This window comes from Anas acuta, chromosome 3, assembly GCF_963932015.1.
Source record: "Anas acuta chromosome 3, bAnaAcu1.1, whole genome shotgun sequence".
Classification (NCBI taxonomy): domain Eukaryota; kingdom Metazoa; phylum Chordata; class Aves; order Anseriformes; family Anatidae; genus Anas; species Anas acuta.
The window spans coordinates 10228006-10250464 of NC_088981.1; positions in this window are offsets into that span (position 1 = coordinate 10228006).

The following is a 22459-nucleotide window of genomic DNA, read 5'->3' on the forward strand; positions in this document are numbered from 1 at the left end:
CCCACTCAAGTCATTCTCACATCGCAGACATACCTGTGTTCCAGAGACTCTGAGGTGCGCTCACTGTTAAACAAATTCAGCAGTTATTTATGACTCATAAATAATTGTACCTCTCCCTCTACTTCTTCCACAGAGATGGCAGCCAAAAAGCCTTTCAGGGTCTTTTAAAAGAGGGGTGGAAGCAACATTCTTTCCCTCTTGCAAACGGGGTGGATATTTACCACCTACAGAAAGTGTCCAAAGAGCTGATGAGAAATCCAGGAACAATTGAAATGCCCCTGTTAAATGCAGTCCCACTGGGGAATATAAACTTTAGACTTGCTATTCATGCAGCTAATGCTTCATCACAGCGGATCTTTTGCGTTACTTTTTTGTTGTTGTTGTTTGAATTTGAAAGCTGGGAGATAGAATATCAGAACACCAAAGCATGGTGTTCTGAAGTTATTTTTCTCATTAGGTTGTATGCTCCAGGATATAGTTAGATCCCCTAGAGATTTATCGTCTTTTGTACGACAATCAGAGGCCTTGAAAGGTGTATAAGTATTAGTTTTGAAAACACATATGGCTTAGAACAAAGAGAAACAGACTGATCAAACAGCAGGGGCAATGTACAGGAGTTAATAATACAAAATAATTCTGAGCAGCGGCCAGTTTTCACAAAGCAAACATCTCAATGTGGATGCCATATTGTCAATTAGACCCAGTCATTTTCAGATGTAATGGGAAGTGGAATACAATATCTACATCTGATGTATGAACACAACTGTAAAGAATCAATACCATCTGGCTGCAAAGCATTTGGTCTTTTAGTCAGCAAAACCAGGCCGTTCACACAATAAAGAACAGCTCAGACAATATGGGAACCTCAGACTTTTCAGCATATCATTTGCAGGGCAATTTTTAAAAGAGGAGACAAAGTTTCAGCGGTGCTTTACCAATAAATCTGAACGGAGGGAATAACCTCGACAAGGGCCAGAGGTTGAGGTGGAATCTGTGTTCCTTCAGGAAAGGTTTATGCCTTCACATGTGTTACATTACAGTCCAAATTCAGAGCCGTGTACACGGGTCCAGCGCCAGGTCTGGGTTTGGCCCTGCATTTTCTCATTATGCTTGTCACAAGACATCAGAAGTAATCGCACCGCACAGCGGTATGAATGCTAATAAAATAAACCAATGATTGATGAAGAACTTTATCCCAAACCATCAGCTATCTTAACTTGTATTTCATGGGGACAGTGGCATTAATTGTTTCCATACTGATTTAACTCTGTTTTGCCAGGAATTAGCACCACTTTTATTTACTAAAATTACTTTTCAGTGCCCATGCTTTTTATTTTTCCTTACTTTTTTTTTTCTCCTAAGTCTTAGCTTCACTATTTACCTTCACTTTGAAAGACTGGAAAAAAAGCTCTGCGCTTTACATTGCCTTCCCCAAGCTTTCCCACTGGCAAATTAGGCTGCGCTCTTAATGCTTTAAGAGAGCTAACAAGCTCTTGAAAACCTGGAAGCAGGTTTGGGTTTCTAATGATGTGTAAATCTAGGGGATGAAGGACCTGTGTCATCAAGCAGGAGATTTTCCACCGTGGGGAAGGAGTAGTTGGAACTTCATTTGTCCAGCTTGGCGCCTCCCGCTGCCCTAAGCTCTGGCTTGCGGCTCACTCCCAAGAATTCACCTGGATCTTGGCTCTCAGACAAGGCTGCCTCTAGAGACAAAGGGCAAAAATAACCACAATGGATGAAAAGCCAACTGGTTGAATTTAGGAAGGAATGTGTAAGTAATGCAGGACACGCTAATATAGAGCCAAATACTGACTTACTGTGATTTGGCTTAGCTGTGGGGAAGCTCGTTCAGAAAGGACAACTACATAAGCTAAGGGTCCGACCAGTACAGTTTTCTAGGCTTTTTTGTTGTTGTATGGAGAAACTAAACGTAGGGGTTCATACATCATGTCACTGTCATCATGCCCTTAAAAGGACTCTAATCCCTGGGAAAATACAAACCTTAAAAATCTACACGCAGACCAAGAGCAGGCAGGAGTCAGGCCACCTGCCTTCAGGAAAAGGCGAGGAGAAAAAACAGTTGACCTGGCTGCCTCCCCCAGCTCCCAGGTGGCCTGAGTGCATGTTAGCCACAGCGCTGTCCCCTCTCCTTCCTCCAGACCTCCCTCACGCAGGCACTGAGCACTGCCAGGCTGCACCACGCAAACAAACGCTCCTACCTTTACGCTCAGCCGCCTCCCAGCCCACTGACTTCAAGAGGCCTCCACAATCCGTCCCGTGAAACAAGCCTGGCTGCAATTCCTATTTTTAGTTACGCCTGACAAATCTCGAACTGCTGATATCAGAATTTAAAGAAATACATGAAAAACACTATTTTCCTTTTAAAAAATTGTTCTCCTGGGTCTCCTAGAGATAATAATTACTACTCTGCTCAGCTAGTGCTGTCATTATATCGCTCAATAAAATGGATCATTTTTAACTCTCAGGAGCATTGGGAGTGCCGCTACTTCCTTGTGTGAAAGTAGGAATGTGTCAGCTTTGTTTAGCAAATATAACATTTAATGTCTTTGTTCCTGGCATTCGGGATCAGCACTGAGCCAACAGCAAGGATGCAAAGTACACCGTGATGCTAAATGTGTAAAAAAATGAAAAAATTCCCCCAGGTAAAAAGCAAACCTGAAAGCAAAGATTTTCCCCAGAACACACAAAACACAAGAGTCACAGCCAAAAACCCTTCATGCACCCCAATTCTGTGTTACGCCATCAGTAATTGTGCCTGATCCCAGAAAGGGAGGCCCGCATAACTCTCGCTGCAGGTGCCAGCAGACACTGCCAGACCTCTGACCATTTCTATCTTGGTTGTTAAGGGAATAGTCCATGCCCTACAGACAAGCGATGGCAGTTCAACAGCCCCCTTCTTCCAACAGCATTCATCATTTATCCCCCAGCTTTACGAACTGTACCGTATCACATGCACACACACACACACACTCAAAGCCTCCTTAGTGGCTCCAACCATCAGTGAGCTGCCCCCAAGCCTGCTGACAGCACCACAGAGGTGGCACCCAGACTCCGTGCCAGGATAACCACAACCTTTACTCCATGCACAACAGCACCAGAGATACTCTGCTGATTTTCATGTCTTTTTCTCTAAAGTAATCTTTTAAGTTCTCTCATCCTCCCAAAGAAAATGTTGGCCCTTCACTCACCTGCCCAGCCATCAAAAGAAGCCAGAGTGGTTCCTTTTTCCAGAGCCTGAGGCCCACTTCTCACCATCCCATTATATTGGCTGCCGTTCCCCTGGACTCGCTACCTTTTGCGTAGAAGTACACATGGGGTGTGACTACGAGTTTGGATGAGCCTTGGCCTTCTGGACGGTGAGGACCAACCTGGCTATGTGCTAAAAAGCGATTTGTGTACGCAGTCTGATCTCTTGAGTTGAAATATCAATTTAGGTGCTGTTCTAAATTACGTAAGTTGTCATACATGTCCAGGCAGAAAGAATTCAAAGGAAAAAAAATGTTTTTTTTTTTGGAAAAAAATAAAAGAATGAAATCCAAGAACAAACCTCTAGGATTCCCCCTGTGAATTTCTGCATATTTCTGTATAGAGAAACAATGTTTCCTTCCTTCTGGAAAAAGGAGAGCCTTGGGCCCATAACTCTTCAGCTTCCCCAGATCTGCATTAATCTTCAGGAAGCATACCCAGAAACTTGGGGCCTCCATGCAGTTTCTTCTCATGCTCTTCTTGGAGTCCACAGGAGCAGAGCTCAGCATAACCCTTCTACTCAGCAGAGAAACAGGGCAAATGTTTTGTCTTCCCACAGGAGATTCAGCACACGTTTTCAAGGAACTTTGCATCATGCCACTGAAGTCTCCTCTCTGCTGGGGTTCCAGAGAGAGCCCTCTTTGGATGAAATGGAGTAAAATAAATGCTTGAGGATGAGGAAACCCCTCAGATCCTCCCAGACTCTTCTTCCTCTGCTCAAATTTAGAGCATATAACTAAACATCTTAACAAAACAAAAACAAACCTAGAAAGAAAAAATAAAAAAAAAAAAAAGAGGAAACACAGGAGACTGGCACATACCAGCTGCTTTATAGATCTTTTCCAACATGCCCCGTATTTATTCAAAACTGGTGTGCAACACCTGAATGCAATTCTTCAGCCTGACTATGATATAAGCAGAGCATTTTCATGCCATCAGTAACCTGATCCCACCCAGCTGGGCTGGCTCCCTGACAGCAGAGGCATTTCATCTTGCTGCACAACCATGCTACATCTGCAAAGACAAAGAAGCTGCCATAAAGGGGTTCCCAACCACAGCAGAAGAGGGGCTGGAGGCGGGGGGGGATAAGAGGAAAAAAAATGAGACCGTATCTGCTGCACTCATGCTTAATATGAACACCAACACAAAAATCCATCAAGAAGATGAAGAGGCTCTCAGATAGGGAAACTTGCTTGCTAACATCACACAGCCTGAACTTCTACCTGACTAAATGGCTGCCTGGCAACAGAGCACAGAGGGACTGAACTCGAGCTGCCAGCAGAAGCACGGAGCTGGCGAGCCCGCTCAGGCTCCGTGTCGTGAAGCCGCGTTTTCAAGATTAACAGGGCCAAAAATAGGCTTGGAATCAGATTGCGCTTCACAGAAGGGTTTTACCGAACTCCTGAGCAAAAAGGGTCACACGAGCAGGCACTAGGGGATTTTATTAAGTCCCAAGAATGGGAAAGAGTAGGGAAAGAGGGTTTTGATTTTTCAAAAATCCTTTCTGTTGTCAGGAAGAAAAAAAAATTACTCTGTATTTTTGCAGCTTTGAAAGCAGAAACGATATCCCACTTTACCAAGCTTAGGCACCTATGGCAAAACTTTAGGCTTCATTTTGGCAGTTTCGAAACTTCCATCTTATTTTCAGAGTTGACTTAAGCAAATAATAATTAGTGATCTCATCTAAGTCAACAGCAAACTTTCAAGAATGCTGTCTTGTGTTCGCAGGGAGATTTCTTCTTCATTTATTTTATTTATTTTTTTTAACATTATCTCATCTTGCTTATTTTTCGCTGAGAACTCCAGTCGTGCAGATCCTCTAGTGAAGCCCTGGGAGCCTGCCCTTGTCAGGGTCCAAATGAGAGACCCAAGAGACTACAGCAGGGAACCACCCCAGCACTCAGACACAAACAGGCTTTCCCGTGCATCCAGGTCCCCCACTGACTTCAGGGGAAAGGAGACAGTAGATGAAAGATTGCATTAGCAATGATTTTCTGGATCTTCACATGCCAGGCTCTCTGGAGCTCATTGAAGTTAATGAGAGCACTGGGTGCACAAAAAATGCAAGACATCCCCCTGCAGAAGGGAGGGAGGCTGTGGCCCACTCACTGCAGAGTTTCCTGTGTTCATTTGTTTATAGAGCAGAGTTGAGGTTAGTTCAGAAGAGAGTTCCTCATTTCCTCCTCCTCCTGCCCCTCTCCCTAACCAGATGTGACAATGTTACAATATTATTATCCTGTCAGCACCACAGGGGGAAATACAAATAAAACTCAGGGTGAAAGGAGAGCCAAAAGAAAAATAGATCCAAGGCAGCACCTTTCAGATTCGCCAGCCCTTCTCAGGGAATTGCAAAACTGCCCAGCTGGACTGCAGTTTCATTTGAAATGCCTGTGGGCAAATGCTTAACAACAACTTTTAGAGGTCCTGATGAATGCTATGGGTGATCCTACCGAAAACCGAGGAGCCAAGGGATGGGAGGTGACCCTCTGGGGCTGACAGGTAAATCACACGCTGCACTGAACGACCAGCCCCAGAGGGTTTCAGGAGCCCTTTGGCTCCTTACTGCCACTGGAAAAAACAAACCCAGACTGGAGTTTGGCTATACAAACCACTGGCTTACTGGTTCCCCGTGCAAGTCTCCCACCACAGATGAGCAGGCTGGGCTTTCATCCAGGCATGGGAACCACGAAAGAGTGCACATGAGGGAATCTATCTAGCAAAGGAAACAGAGGAAGGAGGCTGTTAAAATGAAATATGATTAAACACTCGAGATACGTGGAAAACTCCACCGAAAGGCTTTTGCGTCAGCTTACTGGACTGAAAAAGTCAGAGATACTGGACTGAAAAACTCAGAGATACAACAGTTCTAGGGCTGTGTCGCGTGAAATTCAGCAGCAGGTCACCCCTCCCTTCCCTGCAGCCTCTCAAAGAGTTATAGTCACAAAATTAACCGCCACCACCTCTGCTCGCTACACGCTGTAGCCAAAAGCACAGCATGGTCGATATTACTCTTCTACAATGCTATAAAAGTAGTCTACTGCTTTTTCCCCAGCTGGTAGCCTGAAAGACACATGGCCATTGCAGAAAAAAAAATACTATTAGCTATCTGTAGATCATTTTTCTTCATCTCCCCCCCCCAAAAAAAAAGACTGATAAATAGAAACTCTTGCCTGAATAAAGATTTGTCAAAATGTCTAGTCCAAGAGGATACAACTGCCTTCTAAAAAATAAAGACTTCAAAAATATCTGTCCTGCTCTACCCTTTGCCCTTTCACCCCCCAGATTCCCTAAGGCATGCTTCCACTCTACCAAGGAGGAGAGGCTTCTTTCATCACTTCACATGGGATCAGGATTTGTCCCCAAGTCCCTAGAAAGTATGGAAAGAGCTTTCAAAATGCTTATGCAACACACTGCTGAGAACTACAGGTTTGTCACTGGGTAGACAAAAATCTTTGAAATCTTCCAGCCAAACACACAGGCTTTGGAGGACAAGTGTGTCTTAATATGGGGTCCCCACAAGAGCAGCGTTACGTCCTTGCTTAGTAATGGTGTCTCCTGGCATACAGATGGATCCCTACTGGGGCTGATAAAGACGTAATTGAATTCTGAGTTCATGTTCATTCCAGCTCTCTGGGACTGAACTACAGAAATAGTTTCAAGCCTGAAGGTGGTTCACATACCACTGCAGTCCTTTCATGTGTCAGCTCTGCTAAGCCACTGATTATGGATCTTGACAGACCCATTAATCCTCACGCAGGAAATCATCCTGTTTCTTCTAAGTTGTAAAATAAAGCATTCCCTTTCTAATGGAAAGAGCCTCATTGTGCACCTCTGCTGCTAAATGTGACATAACCAGCAAAACATCTGCCTGGGCTGACTTTGGTGGAGTGCAGTCTGAAACAAAAAAGACATCCACAGCAGTCAGCTGGGCTACTGATTAGCAGGAGGGAGACATGCGGGTCAGCTGACCTCTTGAAACTTCAGACACTTGCTTTGACAACGTTAAAAAGGCCAACCCAGATCTTTGATGTCACTCCTACTTGTAGTAAGAGTCTCCATGACAATCAGAGCCAAGCCTTAGAAGCCGCAGATTTCCAAAAGCTAAGCCAAAATAGCAGTATCTATGCACTGGTAACAAACTAACTGGAAAACACAGGTTGGGTTCATGTAGGAGTCTCAGTTGTTTCTCCTTGTGGACTCAGTGCATTGCGAGTGCTTTGAACACAAGCCCAGCAAAGCCAGCAGGAAGCCCTCCACTGCTCTCAGCAAACGTGGGGACTGATTCCAGGGTAAAAGCTTGGAGCTCCTCTGCCCAAATGCACATTTCTGCCCGATGCAGCATCCCTCCTCTCCCTTTTGCCTTAAGACAGAGGCAGCGCAGATGCACCTCACCTTTCAGAAGGGACACGTGCAATGTGCAACACTTTACAGTGGTGCTGAGCTGCAAGCTGATCACTTCCATTCTTCCACTTCCCCCCTTGCTTTCCAGTGCTGTCCTACAATTTGTGAAGAAAGAGTGTTGGTGAGGAGGCCGACGAGCACAGCTACCACCAAATGTTGTGTGCAGTTCTGTGAGCAGCTGTCATGAACCAATGATCTCATGCAAAGTAAAGTTGAAGCTAGCCATGGAGAAGAAAGGACAATGTATCAAGTGGAAATCAGCAAAAATGAATAGGGGTAGATATATTCCTTCCCAGAGAAGAAAGTGTGCTGACTTTGCAAGGTGTTTAACAACCATGTTGGAAAGAGATGCCCTCCGGAGCATGCCCTGTACAGAGTTCCCTGCTGTAATCAACATGATTATTTGTCTGGTGTTAATACAGTAACATGTGGCTTTGCTGAAAAGTCCCTGGCTGTCTTTCAAGCTCTTGAAAAGACACCAAAGACTTTTGTTTTGATTGCAAACTATTTTTCAGCACCTCTGTGTTAGAGTGCCCACGGAGTCATTTGACAGGGCTGTGTGACTCAGGCACTTAAAGGAAAGAACTAATGTTAGATGCTAACACCCACGTAGGGACTTGCAGACTTTTTAAAAAATGACTTCTCTTTTCCCCACCAAATTTTCCTGACACTTCCAACTTACTAAGTTACTGTTTATTTTATAAAAAGGCTGTCTTAACCTCAGTTTGGAATGAGTGCATCACCAAGGAATCTAATTCTATGGCAGTGCAATACAATATCGCTTCACAATACCCAACTAAAAGAAGCCACAAAATTATTTACAATATGTATTCACAAAGTGGTCACATTTTCATGATTCATTTAAACCAGTACAATGTCACTTTTTGCAAAGATGCAAGTTGTTCTCTCCAGGGTCATCCCCTCAAGATGAAACCACTCCTTTTATTTTAGACTTTTATTGAGGTAAGGTATTGAAAACTTGTTCTTACACACTGAGCATGTGCAACGAGCGTCCCATGCTGATGACACAAAGTGTAACTGCAGATTGTTTAGCACCTAGGAAATTTACTCCTTCCATTTTAACAACAAATGTTGGGTACCTCTATAAGCACGATCCCTTTCCCATCAAATTCGGCAAAGTTTCCACAACACATTATTATCAAGCATCCAGCAAACTGTTCAGATTAAATAACTCGAAGCTGAGATGATAACATGGAAAACATAGGAGGCGATTGAGAAAAGCTGGATCTCTTCAGGCGGCAGTAAATCAAAATCACTAAAACTCAGTGTTGGTAAGGGTGAAAGCCTTACAGAGCAAAGGACACAGCAGAGCTTTCAGTGCTAAATGTGCTGGGAAAGGCAGAAGGTTTGAAGAATCAGCTCTGTGAACTCTCAGTGCAGACTTTTATCTCTGCAGTGAGTGCAGATTACCTGGCCAGGACCGTAGCAGGGGAGCAGCATGTGCACAGACCCTTGTCAGCAGGAAATCAGGCCTGAGTTACCCAGCAGGGAGAACCCCACTGCGCTGTCCTACAACTTAGTGGGAACGTGGCTTTTGCGGGTTTGTTTCCTGAGCTGGAACCTTGCCTAAGATTTTCAGGGGAGTCTGAAGATCACCACCAAGTCCCACAGGAAGTCTGCTCTAAAGCACCCCTTTTATGCCTTTTGAAAACCTCAGCCATAGCTACGTGGACAGTCCCTACACGCAAACAAGAAAATGGAGCCTAGGAGCAGAATTTTAACATGGCACATTAAGCCTCAAAGAAAAGTGGTTATGTTTGGGATGGTCCACGTGCTTTTATCAGAAAGAACGCTCATTATAAACTGAAAGCAGCTGAAACATCAGAAGTATCCAATGTACCAACCCATACAAATGTATGAGATGCTTTATCTATTCTTCAGTGCTTTAAGATGTTGGAAAAAGGGACTACATGCTGATGGTTCAAAAATCTGACCATCTTCAATCTGACCATCCTGTATTTGAACAAGAAGGTAACTGTGAGCAACTCTTGATTTTGCTAAGGGCATTCACTGAGGGTGTTCTGAGGTCTGCATTACAGATGAGGAAACTGAGTCAGAGGGATTAAGCAAAGGGCCCAAAGCCACAGGCAGACTTCCCTGCCAGGACCAAGTTTATTAAAAGTCCCCTGCATCCACCTGACTTCCAGTCATATGCTGAGGCCTCTGTTGTATATCACAACTACAACCATTTCGCCTGCTACTGTAAAACAAGAAGGATTAAATCTGTCAGCACTTACAGCTGGGATATTCCTGAGAATTCCTAACAAGAAATACTGATGAGGCAAACCATTTTATCCAAGTATATTTTTGTTTTGAAGCATTCACATGCTTGCACCAGTAAAAGCCATGAATCTACTGCAGGGGAGTAGTTTTCATGCAGTCCAACATGGTTCCTCTGTACTGAAACCACATAGCTTAAAATATGAGCGTGCCATCTTTCAGCACCCAAATCCCTGCAGAATGGGACAGAGACACAGCTTTACAGTAGCATCATGTTTCCACTTCCAGCTTAACAACAGCTCAGAAGTGCTGGTATCCCGCAACAAGAGCCCAAAACTTAGTACAAGCAGAGAATCAGAGACAAGAGGGTAAAGAGAGGTCACAAGGTCACCTTATCTATCTGCTGACTTCTCTCCAGGACCCAGGCCTGAAATGCCCTTTCTTCAAGACTCCCCCCACTTAAATCTGCTTCCAGGCTCCTGCGACAAGAAGCAAATTAAGCACCAGCTTCCCATCCAAAACAACCGTACTGCAGTTCCGAAGGCCTGTAGTGCAAACAGCATGGCTCAACGGTAAGAGGGAAAGAAAGTTTGCAGGGATCCAAAAGCCCTAGGTAAAATGGACTTTGAATTGAAATTGCCTTCTGTTTACATAGCCTCTGAAATCTAACCACTGAAATACTCACTTTCAGTCATTAGCTGAGTAGTCTTCCTTTATGAAAAGGAAAGGGGAAAAACCCTTGCCAAAATTCTGAAGCCCGATGTGTTTCCATTTTAATATATTTCAATGATAAATTTCAGTTCTAAACACCATGGCAGACAGGTTTACACTGATCACCTCTACTCCCTCGGCACCAAAACTGAGGCCAGCTCAGAGCTGTTTGGGGCCTGGTGGCTGACACAGCAGGTCTCCCTTCACCGTCCACAAGCTTTGGGGGCTAAACACATTTGCTGGGGGCTGCAACAAGGCACAGTAACGACCTGTGGGTTTAGCAAGAAGTTCTCTAGCACGTTTTGCTTCATAAAATTACAGGAATGTAACGCTAAAGAAAAGAGTTAGTCCATGCCTGTGCCTTGAAATCTGATAAAAATACATTTAAACCATTCTTGACAATCTTTTGTCTTTTCAGCTCAGCTAGTTACCTAACCTGATCCAACACCGTCCCAGTAAAGCCAGAGGAGTAATGCAGTGCGAGTAAGACGTATCTGCTTTTAAATCTCTAGAAAATATTCACAAGAAAACTGTCAAAGACAACTTAATCTAGACTCCCAAGCAGACAAACAAGGAGGCTGATAGAACTGCAAGCACTGAATAATGAAAATTAATCGGTAAAAGAATCAGTCAAAAGAAAAGATTGCCCAGATAGGTAAGTTCATTTCCAGCATGCAGAGCTCATTTCAGCACATTTCCTATTTATGCAGAGCTCATCCCAGCACATTTCCTATTCGTGCAAGTACAAGCACTGCATTTCCTCGACCTGCCCTACTTGCCTAACCTAGACCAAATAGACTAAGCAGCTCTTTTTCCGTATTTTGTACTTTCTGCCTATGATTTCCAAGCAGGTGAAAAACACTTGGATTCTTTCAAAAGTCAGTTCTGGTTTCTACTTAAATTCCCCAGAACAGACCAACATGATTTCATGGAAATTTCTGCATTTATTCTTCTCTGGTTTTGGCTTTGCAAACAATGCTTGTTTTCCTCTCTGGAGGAGTTTATTTGACCAGCCATCAGTACAAGAATGCTCACACCAAGTCAGAGCAAGTAACTGCCTCCTTCCCATCTCCAGTAGCGGCCAGCAGAGAAAGCCCCCCGAAGAACATAAAAATGAGGCCCAGACATAAATGCTTCCCTACCGCATTCTCCCAGCCTCCAGAAATTTTCAGCTCAGGAACTTCTTGTGCCAGAGGTGGTTTTAGTTTTAAATGCTCTTATTGGATTTTTTTTACCCTTGAGCTGGTTCAGGAGAAGCTGCAAGAATTGCAGTTTGTACCACCTCTGCTGTGGTGGCTTGTAGAGGTCCCAGACCTTTCTTGCTTCCCCCAGTTTGCAGGAGTAGAGGTGATTAATGAAGCCAGCTGGGTAAGCTTCTCCCCCACACTGCAACTGAATATGACAGATGAACCTAAGGAGCCTGGCTGATGCCACGCAGCATGGCTGACGACAGCACATCCAGATCAGCCAAGCACCGTGCCCAGCTCTCCCCTAGCTCCTCTTAGTACCTCTCAGCCACATGAAGAAATGCCATGACTGGACAAAGACGAGGGAAACTTGCATGCAAAACCCTGTTCTGCAGCTGGCTTGCTGCGTGAACATCATCAGCAAGGCAATTTGTGATCTTTTTTTCAACAGAGGGGTTCCTACACAGGCTGAATCAAAGCAGTTTGGCTCCCACTTAAAGTTCCCTGGAAAAATGTATTTCTTTTTGCTGAATTACAGCTGAAATCTCCTTTGAGTCCTCATCCCACTAAAGGAGATAATGCACTGAGCTTCCTCTCCAGAGGTGATGGGGAGGAAAGCCATTAAAGCCTTCTGGTGTTCAAGTACAATGTTGAAGGGGTCCGTATATGGGAAGAGTGCATTGTCCTTACAGACGGCAGCACCACTGTAAGAGGCAAAGCTGGGTGGTGGGTGGCATCCTTGTTCTGAGAAAACAGCTGGATCTTCATCACGCTCCCTCTGTGCTCCTACTTCAAACACCGTGAGCAAATGGGCTCTCTCACTGTCCACTTGAGACAAGAAACGTGTAATTGCACAGGCACACACATCTGATCACACCAAAAGCGGCTGCCTCACGCTCAGACTCTCACACAACACAAAGTCCTGATTTTTCACACTTCCACTTGTGTGTTTGCTTTCTCCTTAGGCATGGACAACGTTGCAACGGATATGCCATTTGCCAAGCTGGGGTGGGCATGGAGAGGGAGAGGGCTGATGGAATATGGCAGAAGGTACTTGCTTTAAGCTCATTTCTCCCCGTCCCTAGCGCTGATGGAATTGTATTCTGCACACATGCTGAAACATTAGCATCGGCTGATTTGGAAGGAATATTGGAAATGAAGTGATAGCAGAGTAAATGTCAATGCATTCAGTGTGACACAGTGAGCACCAGATCTTAAACAGCTTCATCATTGTGGCATTTACTGTATCCTGAAATAATATTAATCCCACTGTTGTCCTTCTTGATGGAATCATCCATGAATATGGTTTATGGGACTGGCCAAAGTGCTAATAGGTTAAAAGAACAACCTATCCAGTGTTCCACTAAATTAAGGTCGCTTCATGGGATTTAATGAAACAAGTACTGCGTGGGGTTTCAAAGGACGTTCCTGTAATTCATGTCTATTTAGGGCTCCTGCTAACCAGAAACCTAATTTCTTTGAGTAAAATAGGTTTTTGTGAAGCCTGGCCATGTGAAAAAAGCTTTAAAGGGCAATAATCAGAAGACCTCATCTGTAACACTTTGTTATTTCGGATCAGTGTTTTGAAAGTTTGGGGGATGGAGTTACTTCCAAAAAAAAAAAAAAAAAGTCAGGCTACAAATCAATCAGAACAAACACGTTACTGCTGCTTGTCTCTCAGAAACGCGTTTAGAGTGAGACCAGGACACTATTAAGCCACAAATGGTCTAGGGGCTTAATAGGGCATAGATCCTGCCTCACAGACTAAGTGAAATGGCTCCCGTTTGCCCAAAGAGGAACTGATGCTGCTTGCCCACAGCTGGGCCGCTGTCTCAGACAGAATTGTATTTTCTTCCCCACTTGTGTGTGTATTCTATATAAGAAAATAAAATCAGTATTTAGTATGAGTCAGTACAGATATCCACTATGGAACAAAATAATACTAAACCCAGATTAATTCTTCTAATTTAAGGCCCTGCTTCCACCGTGTGTTTTTTTCTCGTGTCCTTGGCTCAAAGGAGCAGCTACAGGACCTTCTACAGAATACTTTTGGAAGCCACCTTAAGCATGGATGAGGGCCTGCACCCAGCACTTAACATCACTCATCATCAAAAGCCTAAATTTTAATCTTAGCAATTTCTGGGTCTTTAAAGAGAAATACTGTACATAGCAATTATTGCTGCTTGTGACCATACTTTCAGGGTACTAAACTGAGGCTTGTAGAGTCTAAAGAGCAGCCCCAGCCCCTAAAGATCTTACAGTCTGAGCAGTATTAAGTCATATATTGACATTTCACCGTGAAACAAAGACATGGTCAGAATTTAACAAATCTGACTACCTGTGCACTACTGACAATCCATGGAAAGGCTTCACTGGGAAGGGAAAGGAAGAAAAGCTGTGTCAGGGGAGGCAGCAGAAGGAATGAGAGACAGGTAAACTGTTTACCAGAAGTGAAATTAAGTCAAGACACCAGAGGTAAGTCCCTGCTTATGTTCGAACTGGATCTGTAACAACCGCTACAGGCCGAAAATGTGATCAAGGACATAAATTCACAGTTGCCTTGAGAAAAATTAGTCTTTCCATACTTTGGAATACTACAGGCAGTTAAGTACTCCTCGGAAGCCCAAAACAAGCCAAGTATCAGTAGCCACACTGCACCTATGACTCGGATTCAGCTCTTGTATCCAGTTTCTAGACTCTGGAAACAGACTGCTGATATCTTTACTTGAGCCAAGCACTAATGCTGACAGGCACTTGGCATTAATGCGTGCTGTCAGAAAAAGGAGGAGGCACACTGTTTACATTTCCTACCTCAGTGATTCCTCTCAGTGGCTTGAAAACTTCCACTGCTAGTGCAGGCTTCTTGCAAAGGCAGCATCAGCAACTTTGACTGTTGCATCAGATTTCTGCCAGCTGCAAAGGAGCTGTAGCTCTGCAGCCAAGCATGTCCACACCAGAACGTGGGGCCCCAAGCTGGGCTCCACTGATGCTGTGAGAGAGGCTACAGGGATGGCAGCTATTTCCAGGAAGAAATGCTAATCCTCCCCTCACCAATCTTCCACCTGCAGCAGGGAAGGGGTGGCTTCTCTTTGACTTTCCAAAGATTTTATTCCCAGCTTCACCCCATCACAGCACTGGTCCCCTCAGATAAAGCAAAACCTTCACACTGCCAGGAGGTCCTGTCCCTGCCTTGCCCACAGCATTTAGGAGAGGCATGCACATATTTATGTTTATGGTTCACCAGTGTGCTTATGAGGCAAGGAAGATGAACCCCCAGGGAAAGATGAACCCTCCATTGCTTCCTGGAGGAAAAGGCCGCCACAGCACCTCTCAGGATTTTAAGTCCTCAGAACACAGGGTTACAAGCCAATGTGTGACAGAGTGACTTCTCTGTGTCTACTGAAGGGACAGCCTGCAAGCAAATGCTTTATTTGGTTTTCTCACCTTTGGAAGGAATAAGGTTCCTTCCTTCACATGGGCTCAACTTTTAAGAGCAGACAGGCTTAAGGGGTTAAGGAAATCAAAGCCAGAGATGGGTCAGATTGCAACAAAGGTTGTAACTTGAAAGAAGGCTGGAAAAAATGCAATCCGAATTATACTTTGTCATAGATAGTGTTTGCATTAGCCCTAATATCCACTACACAGAATCCTTCACCTTCACAGACATGATCCAGACCTTGGAGTTGTATCCTATGAGGCAGAGATTGACTGGAACTGAGACCAACATATATCTTGTCTGCATGACAGACTGAAACACACACCCACCACAAGAAGAATAAAACTCTCTCTTGACTATGTCTGCACTGCAAAAGAGAGAGGGGGAAGATTGATTTATTTAAACAGTACTTAACTAACAATAAACACTATCAAACCAAAGCAAACTAATGCTCAGCCATTAAAGCATCCATTCAATGGACCATCTGTCATATTGTTAAGACCTTTAGAAGTTGTTTAACAAAATGTTAAATAAGATGACATTCAGCAGCACAAAATGCTTGACTGGCTAATGCAACAAAAAGGGGCTGGCCTGCTGGTGTTTGATATACTGCCCTGTGCTGCAGGCTGAAAGCTCTGGAGTGCACCAGGGGCTCACAGGCTGTCGCTTTTTATCTCAGTGAATGGTGCCAGAAGAGCCCAGAACCCCCACAAGCTACAGGCCAGTGTCAGCAGCATCCCACAGCAGAGAGAAAGAAAATCCCTGTAGATAGGAACAAATGTACTATGTGAGGAGAGAAAAAGCAAGCAGAAAAAAGAAACAGGCCTACAATAGTGAGAAGGAAGAAAGTCCCGTGTTTTTGGTGACCCATGTCTGTTCCAAATCCAGATGGTTTTATTCCAGCCCACCTCATACGTTTATATTCTACATTTGAAAGTAAAGTTTGATCTATTTGCTGTGAAAATAGTTCAGATTGGGAACGACAGACTGCCTTGTAAATATCTGACAGCGTTAAAGATGGATGCAGTCAATTCAGCAAAGATCCATGCGAGTTTTGTTTCTTTCTTTCCTACGTCAGAACAGATTTTTCTCATTCCTTTTTGGGAACAGCTATTCTGATGCAATATGACTTTTTAGGAACTTATTCCATTGATGCCAGAGGCTTGTGCAGCTTCAGATCTACTGTTAGAGTTAAGGCAGTGCAATTGAGTAAGGCAGGAAATTAATAGGAGAAGTTGAAGAATACATGTAGATAAAAATGCTGCCCTGAAAAAAAACATTTCCTAAGAAAAAGCCTTCCTTTCAGATTTGCAGAAGGAAAAAAAAATATTAGTATTTTAAGCTTAGACATCTAAGAGTTTTCACAAGACGCTACTGTAGGACAGCTCCATTGCCGCAGGTGATGCTCCCCAGGCCAAAATGCCACTAACAAAACCAAAAATCCGTGAAAAACTAACAGCAATACATAAATGACTGTTAAAAATAAGGTGATAATGTTACTCTACAATTTAAATCCTTCCCCTAGCACTACAAGACCTTTTTGAAGACTCAAGCCTTCACAGCACTACAAAATGTAACCCTTTATCCACTGGGAACCATTACTATACAAGGATTTTGTTTCCCATACACCCCACCAGCACATTTACCTAACCAGTGCAGAAAAGAGAGAACCCAGAAAACCAGCTGGCAGGTTGAAACTTCCCAGCAGCTCAGCACTGACAGTAAGTATGGAGGTCCTTGGAACATCAGGCCCCAAGCATCACATGCAGAGTTACCCCATACTACAGACTTCTGGGGTTTGTTTCAGCTCGGTGACAGCTAATAAAAGTGTGGTATTAGCAGGCAGCATGGAGCTGATATGCTAATGCCTAGATTAGCATCCACATAAAGACACCCTACTGTCACTTCAGAAGAGCAGGCACAGAGGTAAACTCTAGAGATTATAATCTAGACAGCTTCCTGATGTTTTCACCAATCTTCAGTGGTAGCCAAATACATATAAGGATGAATTACCACTAAAAGTAACCAAGATTTCTAGGTTAACTTACTGATTTGGCAAGTATTCCCTCTGAAAACATTCTTCTAATCAAGTGTTATTTGATACATCAAAAGTGAGACCCAGTCAAGTCCTAGAAAGCAGGAATTCAGGATATATTAGCAAGGCTAGATAAACACCAACTGACAAATGCAGAGAGTTTACTTTGGCTTGTTAACGGAGACTAACATTGTAAGCCTTGTTCATGCTGTGATTGATACACAGACTTCTTATCTGTTACAACTAAAAATAAAGAACCCAAATCAGTGTTTTCTCTCCCTGAAGTACATTCTTAGAAAGAAAAAACAAAAAATTGTTGCAAGCTGTCTCTAGAACCCAAATCTCCTCCCATAAAGGTGCTACTCTCACATGGTGGCAGTGGCATGTTAACTATGAGCCAGATGTGGACACAGTTCCAGCTTAATAGCAAGAGCGATGGGGAAACCACACAGCCCATTTTCCTCTCAAATGTCCTCCCGTCCTCCCACAGCCTGTTTCTGCCTCTGCAAGATCTATTCCAGATGAATAAGGGACCTGGGAAAAGCAAGCAAGATCACAACAGTGTTCTGGTGATGATGTGAGTAAATAACAAAATATATATTCCCTCCTTTCTTGCTCAAGTTGAGCTGGCTGTGAGTAGAAAATACTTACAGAAACATCCCAGAATGATCATTTTCCAAACTAAGAGCTCTAAAGGTCAGCCTTCAGTAATACCAAATTCAAAACTACCATAACTGTGTCACCTCTTGGGAAAGAGGGAGGATTCTTCAGCAAAACATATGGCAACAGCAGTTTATTTTATCACACTGCTGTGTTGTTTTGAAGTGAAGGAAGGCTTGTAGGGAGACACAGTACCTTTTATTAGACCATCTATTATTGTTCCTTCCCCACCCTTTTAAAAGTAGTTTATTTTATGGGTTAGGGGTGACTAGAGCACAGAAAAGAGCTCTGCTGTAATACTTACAGACAGCAGAAGAGAACAGAGCAAGAGAAAAGAAATAAGGAAAAATAAAGAAGAAATAAAGTGAGATAGAGTGATCTGTTCAAAAGCTGGCGTATGAGTGTTTTATTAGAGACATACACTGTCAGCGTGCGGGGACAGGAGAAACAGAAAAAAGACTCCCTATGCAACTATCTGCCTACAGACTGATTCAAGGAGGCAACTCCAACCGTGTCATCAGAAAGCTTCCCAGAGATGGCAGCCCAGCAGCTCCTGTACACACCTTTCAACCTACAGGGATGTGAATCTTCAAGCGAGAATGAGGAGGCTGTGACCAGTTTCAGACTTCCTAAGTCACAGTGCAAAGTATGTAAAGAACAAACACGTAGCTTTATTCTGCATGGTAAATATGCCAGCTTTTGACACAGAAGAGCAAAAAGAGCATTTTTTCCCCCTCCATTTTGGGAGTTATAAATTGTGCTGGCCTGCCCCCACAGATCTGTATGCCAATGCAAGCTTCCTACCTGCCTGCTTACCTGAAAAAATCCCACAAGGTAACGGAAGAGCGCCAGCATGTGGAAGCTGTGCTGCTACAACGCCAGAGACCTGGCTCCCACTGCAGACTCTTTGCTCGCACGATCATTAGTTAACTTCAAAGAGGCATCTGACAACCTTCCACAGTGCATGAAAAAAGCTGAAAAGATCAATTACAAAAATGATTAGTATGCAAACTATACGCGGGGTTCTGGAGGCAACTATTTCTCCGTAAGTGTATCAGAGGCCAAATAAAACCATCCTTCCCTCTGTTTACAGCATAAACACCAGTTATAAAGACACTTAAGGATTTTAATTCTATTGGAAACACATTCCTCTTTTCATGCAATTGTATTGCGTTGAAACGTAAATGAAGCTTTTGAAACATGAAACTAAGGAAACTTATTATCCCATAAAAGGACAAATTTGCTTCCATGGTGAATTAGTCATCTAGCTAATCTACCTAATTCCTTGTCTTTAAAGCAATCTTGCTCTCATCAAAAGTTGTCATTAACTGTACCTGTGTTTTTTATTCCAGCGACAAAGTAGCACGTTGTTAGAAATGTGTGTTAAATGTCTGTTTGAATAGCATTATATGATAGTTTGCAGTTGTGGAACTAGGTAGGAACCCAGTACCCTCATTGTAAATACTATTTTCAGTGACCTATGAAGTGGATGTAACAGAACAAAACACTCCTTTATAACAGCCAGGCTTACGGATAGGATTGTGCCCTTTATGGCAATGGGTGGTTTCCCACCTTTACAGAAAGAAAAAGCATTTATCAGACTTTGCTCTTCTCTAAATAAATCAAGAAATTGGGTTTCTAAATGCATTAGGCAACAATATTCCTTACAAGTATGAACTAGAAGCAGCTGCACTGACATCCGCAGAACTGCACCTATTAATAACAGCTAAGGATCTGGGCTATAATACCAGGCTATTAAGGGCCAGTAGGTCTCATCAGTCCTCCCTTTAGGAAAAAAAAAAAAAATAGAGATTGAAATATAAAAGCTGAAAACCAGCTACTGTGACTGCATCATCAGGTTCATCTTTCAGGCAAGTTATGTGTGATTATTTAACCTGGAGTGGCCTTGGATTAGCATGAGAGACTCACAAAACCTGCAAACCACATCCCGGGTCATTCATCCATGAGCCTATTTGATTCACACTGTTTCAGAATTAGCAGAACACATGCTGACTTGGTACACTGCCTCACTGTAAAGACATTAAACCAGATGTGCAGCAACCGATCGAGACTGCCTTTTCCCCAGCACATTCTTTCTTCCTGCTCAACTATTTGTTACAGAGCTGGGTCTGCTGAAAGGTTACTGAACCACGCAGCTAACAAAAATGCACGGAGATAGGAGCTGCACCTCTGACTGCAGGAGAATTCCTCGGGTCCACGTTGAGCCGCAGAGAAGCTGTGCTGCTGTTAAACGGCTGATTAGTTTATTCTGCCAAACATCTGAGAGCATCATTAGTTACACAAATGGCTTGAATTATGATCAAATGAGCTGAGTAACCTGCTGCCACGGAACTCCATGTGAATCCTGTTTTATCAGATCCCAACATGTGTTACGCAGTGCGAAGCCATGGCTCCTGGCTCCACCCGAAGGCTCAGCCAGGCCAGGATGTAAGAGTCCCCTTATCCTGGGACCACCTCTCCCACTCAATTGTTTTACCTGCAGATCACCTCAGCACATATTCCCATGAGAATAAGAAGCATTAACACACTACTTTTTCAGACATCTTTTGCTGCACTTTCACACACTGACAGCAGGTATGTGGATGCGGTTCTCTCTACCCTAGAAAAAAAAACACATTTCCCTGTGGTTGGAAAACTCAGTGGTGATGGAAAGGAATTAATGAAATCAGTTTATTATTTTCCTAAGACAGCACCTCAGCGTCTCTCTTAGACCACAGAAAGGCTACTCTGCACAACACCAGTCGTAAGATTTACTCCCTTCCCTTACTTTTTGGCATCACCCTCACAACCCAACCACTTATAGCAAAGAGGCTCTGCCACGGTTCAAGATACATCAGCTCAAACTAATTCCAATGGCAAAAAATTAAATGCCAGTATTTTGAAGCATCAGTCCTCCAGGCTATTCATGGTTTTGGAGGCTAACACTGGTTGTGCTAATGCACAGTCCCAAGGGTGAGTAAATCCCTGTATTCCAGCAAATGGAAGTTTCTTCTATAAGCAGGACAGCCCCACCCTTCCTTTACAAACCATCAGTTTCAAACTACATTTCCTCTATGGGGTACATAAACTCTTTGCTCAGAAAGGAAAATATCCAGCTAGTATCACTCCCAAACGTGGGCATCTCCCATGTAGTTACTGTTGTTTTGTGAGACAGTTCACTACACAGGAGATGGTCTGCATGAAGTCAACAGAGAAAGCAAACTGCTGTTCTCAACCCAGGGCACTGAAACTTTTTATCCTGCAATAGAGAATGGTGCTTCTATGCACAATTTACTCCAAAATCATTGCCTAGACAGGTATCAAGAAATACAAAGAGGTACTGATGAAAGATTTCTAAGGATAGACACAAATCAGTGTTCTCTTCTTTCTTAGCTTTACAAGACTCAAAATTAATTGCTTCATTCCCACCTCCAGGAGTAAATGGTTTCTAAAATCTGCAAGGAAGAAATGCATCACACAAAACCCACTGCTGCCTCCAAGAACTGCTACATTCATTTAGCCATGACTGATCAGTCCAGAAGCTGCGCAGACACCGGCATGCCAGCACTGTCAGACCAGAAATAAGCATCCACTTTCACTCCTGAGATGGGCAGAGAGCTAACTGGGCTTCACACCATGCCCAAAACCCTGTCCAAAGACAAGCTGTTGGAGAAGGCACAGCACAAAGCAGCTTGGTCTTCGCATATCCTGGGACATGTGCACTGCAGAGCCGTGCTCTCTCACTCATACACAGAGGACAGATGAGCTGCACATCTCCAGCTCCAAGGGCTCTGCCCCTTTTATTATCTCCTCCTGGTGCTGAAGAAGCTCTGCAGCAGTTTAGGAATGAGGGAGAAAGGAGAGCATTCACCTCCATCCAGAAGTACTTGGCTAATGGACAGCATTTTGTAACTACTGCCTGCTTTTTTACACCCAAATGTGTGAATCTCTGCAAGTGCACCGCCAGAATTAGCGACCTGTCTCAAACTTCTTTTTCCCTTTCTATTTTCAAGCAGTTCACACAGACAACACCTGAATTCTAAGTACAGCTACACTCGAGCTACAGCGAGCACCTGGTAAAATGTATGATGGTCGGATCATCAGATAAAATAAAATCCCAACGACCACTGTTAGCTGTAATAACAATGAGCCCGAGATTTAATCACACTGCACTCACGCGGCTGGGAATTTGCCAACAACAGCTTCAAGTTAAACAAGTAGGTTCTGTAAAAATAAACTTTTTATTCAGGAAATTCCCATTTATTTCTTTTAGGATAATCAGAACAAAATTATCTTGTTTCGAGGTGGATCAACACTCGTTTGAGTTCACTTGACTTACTCCACTGCCTCATCACATTTCAGTTTTCAACTACTACATCACTGGCAGACCACGCATAAAGTGATAACACATTACACTGGAAAATATACTAGTATATTAATAATAATGAACACGATAGAAAAGTATCACTTTTCTTCTCCTGCCAGGAATACTTTTTATTCAATAATATGCTCACAAATCAT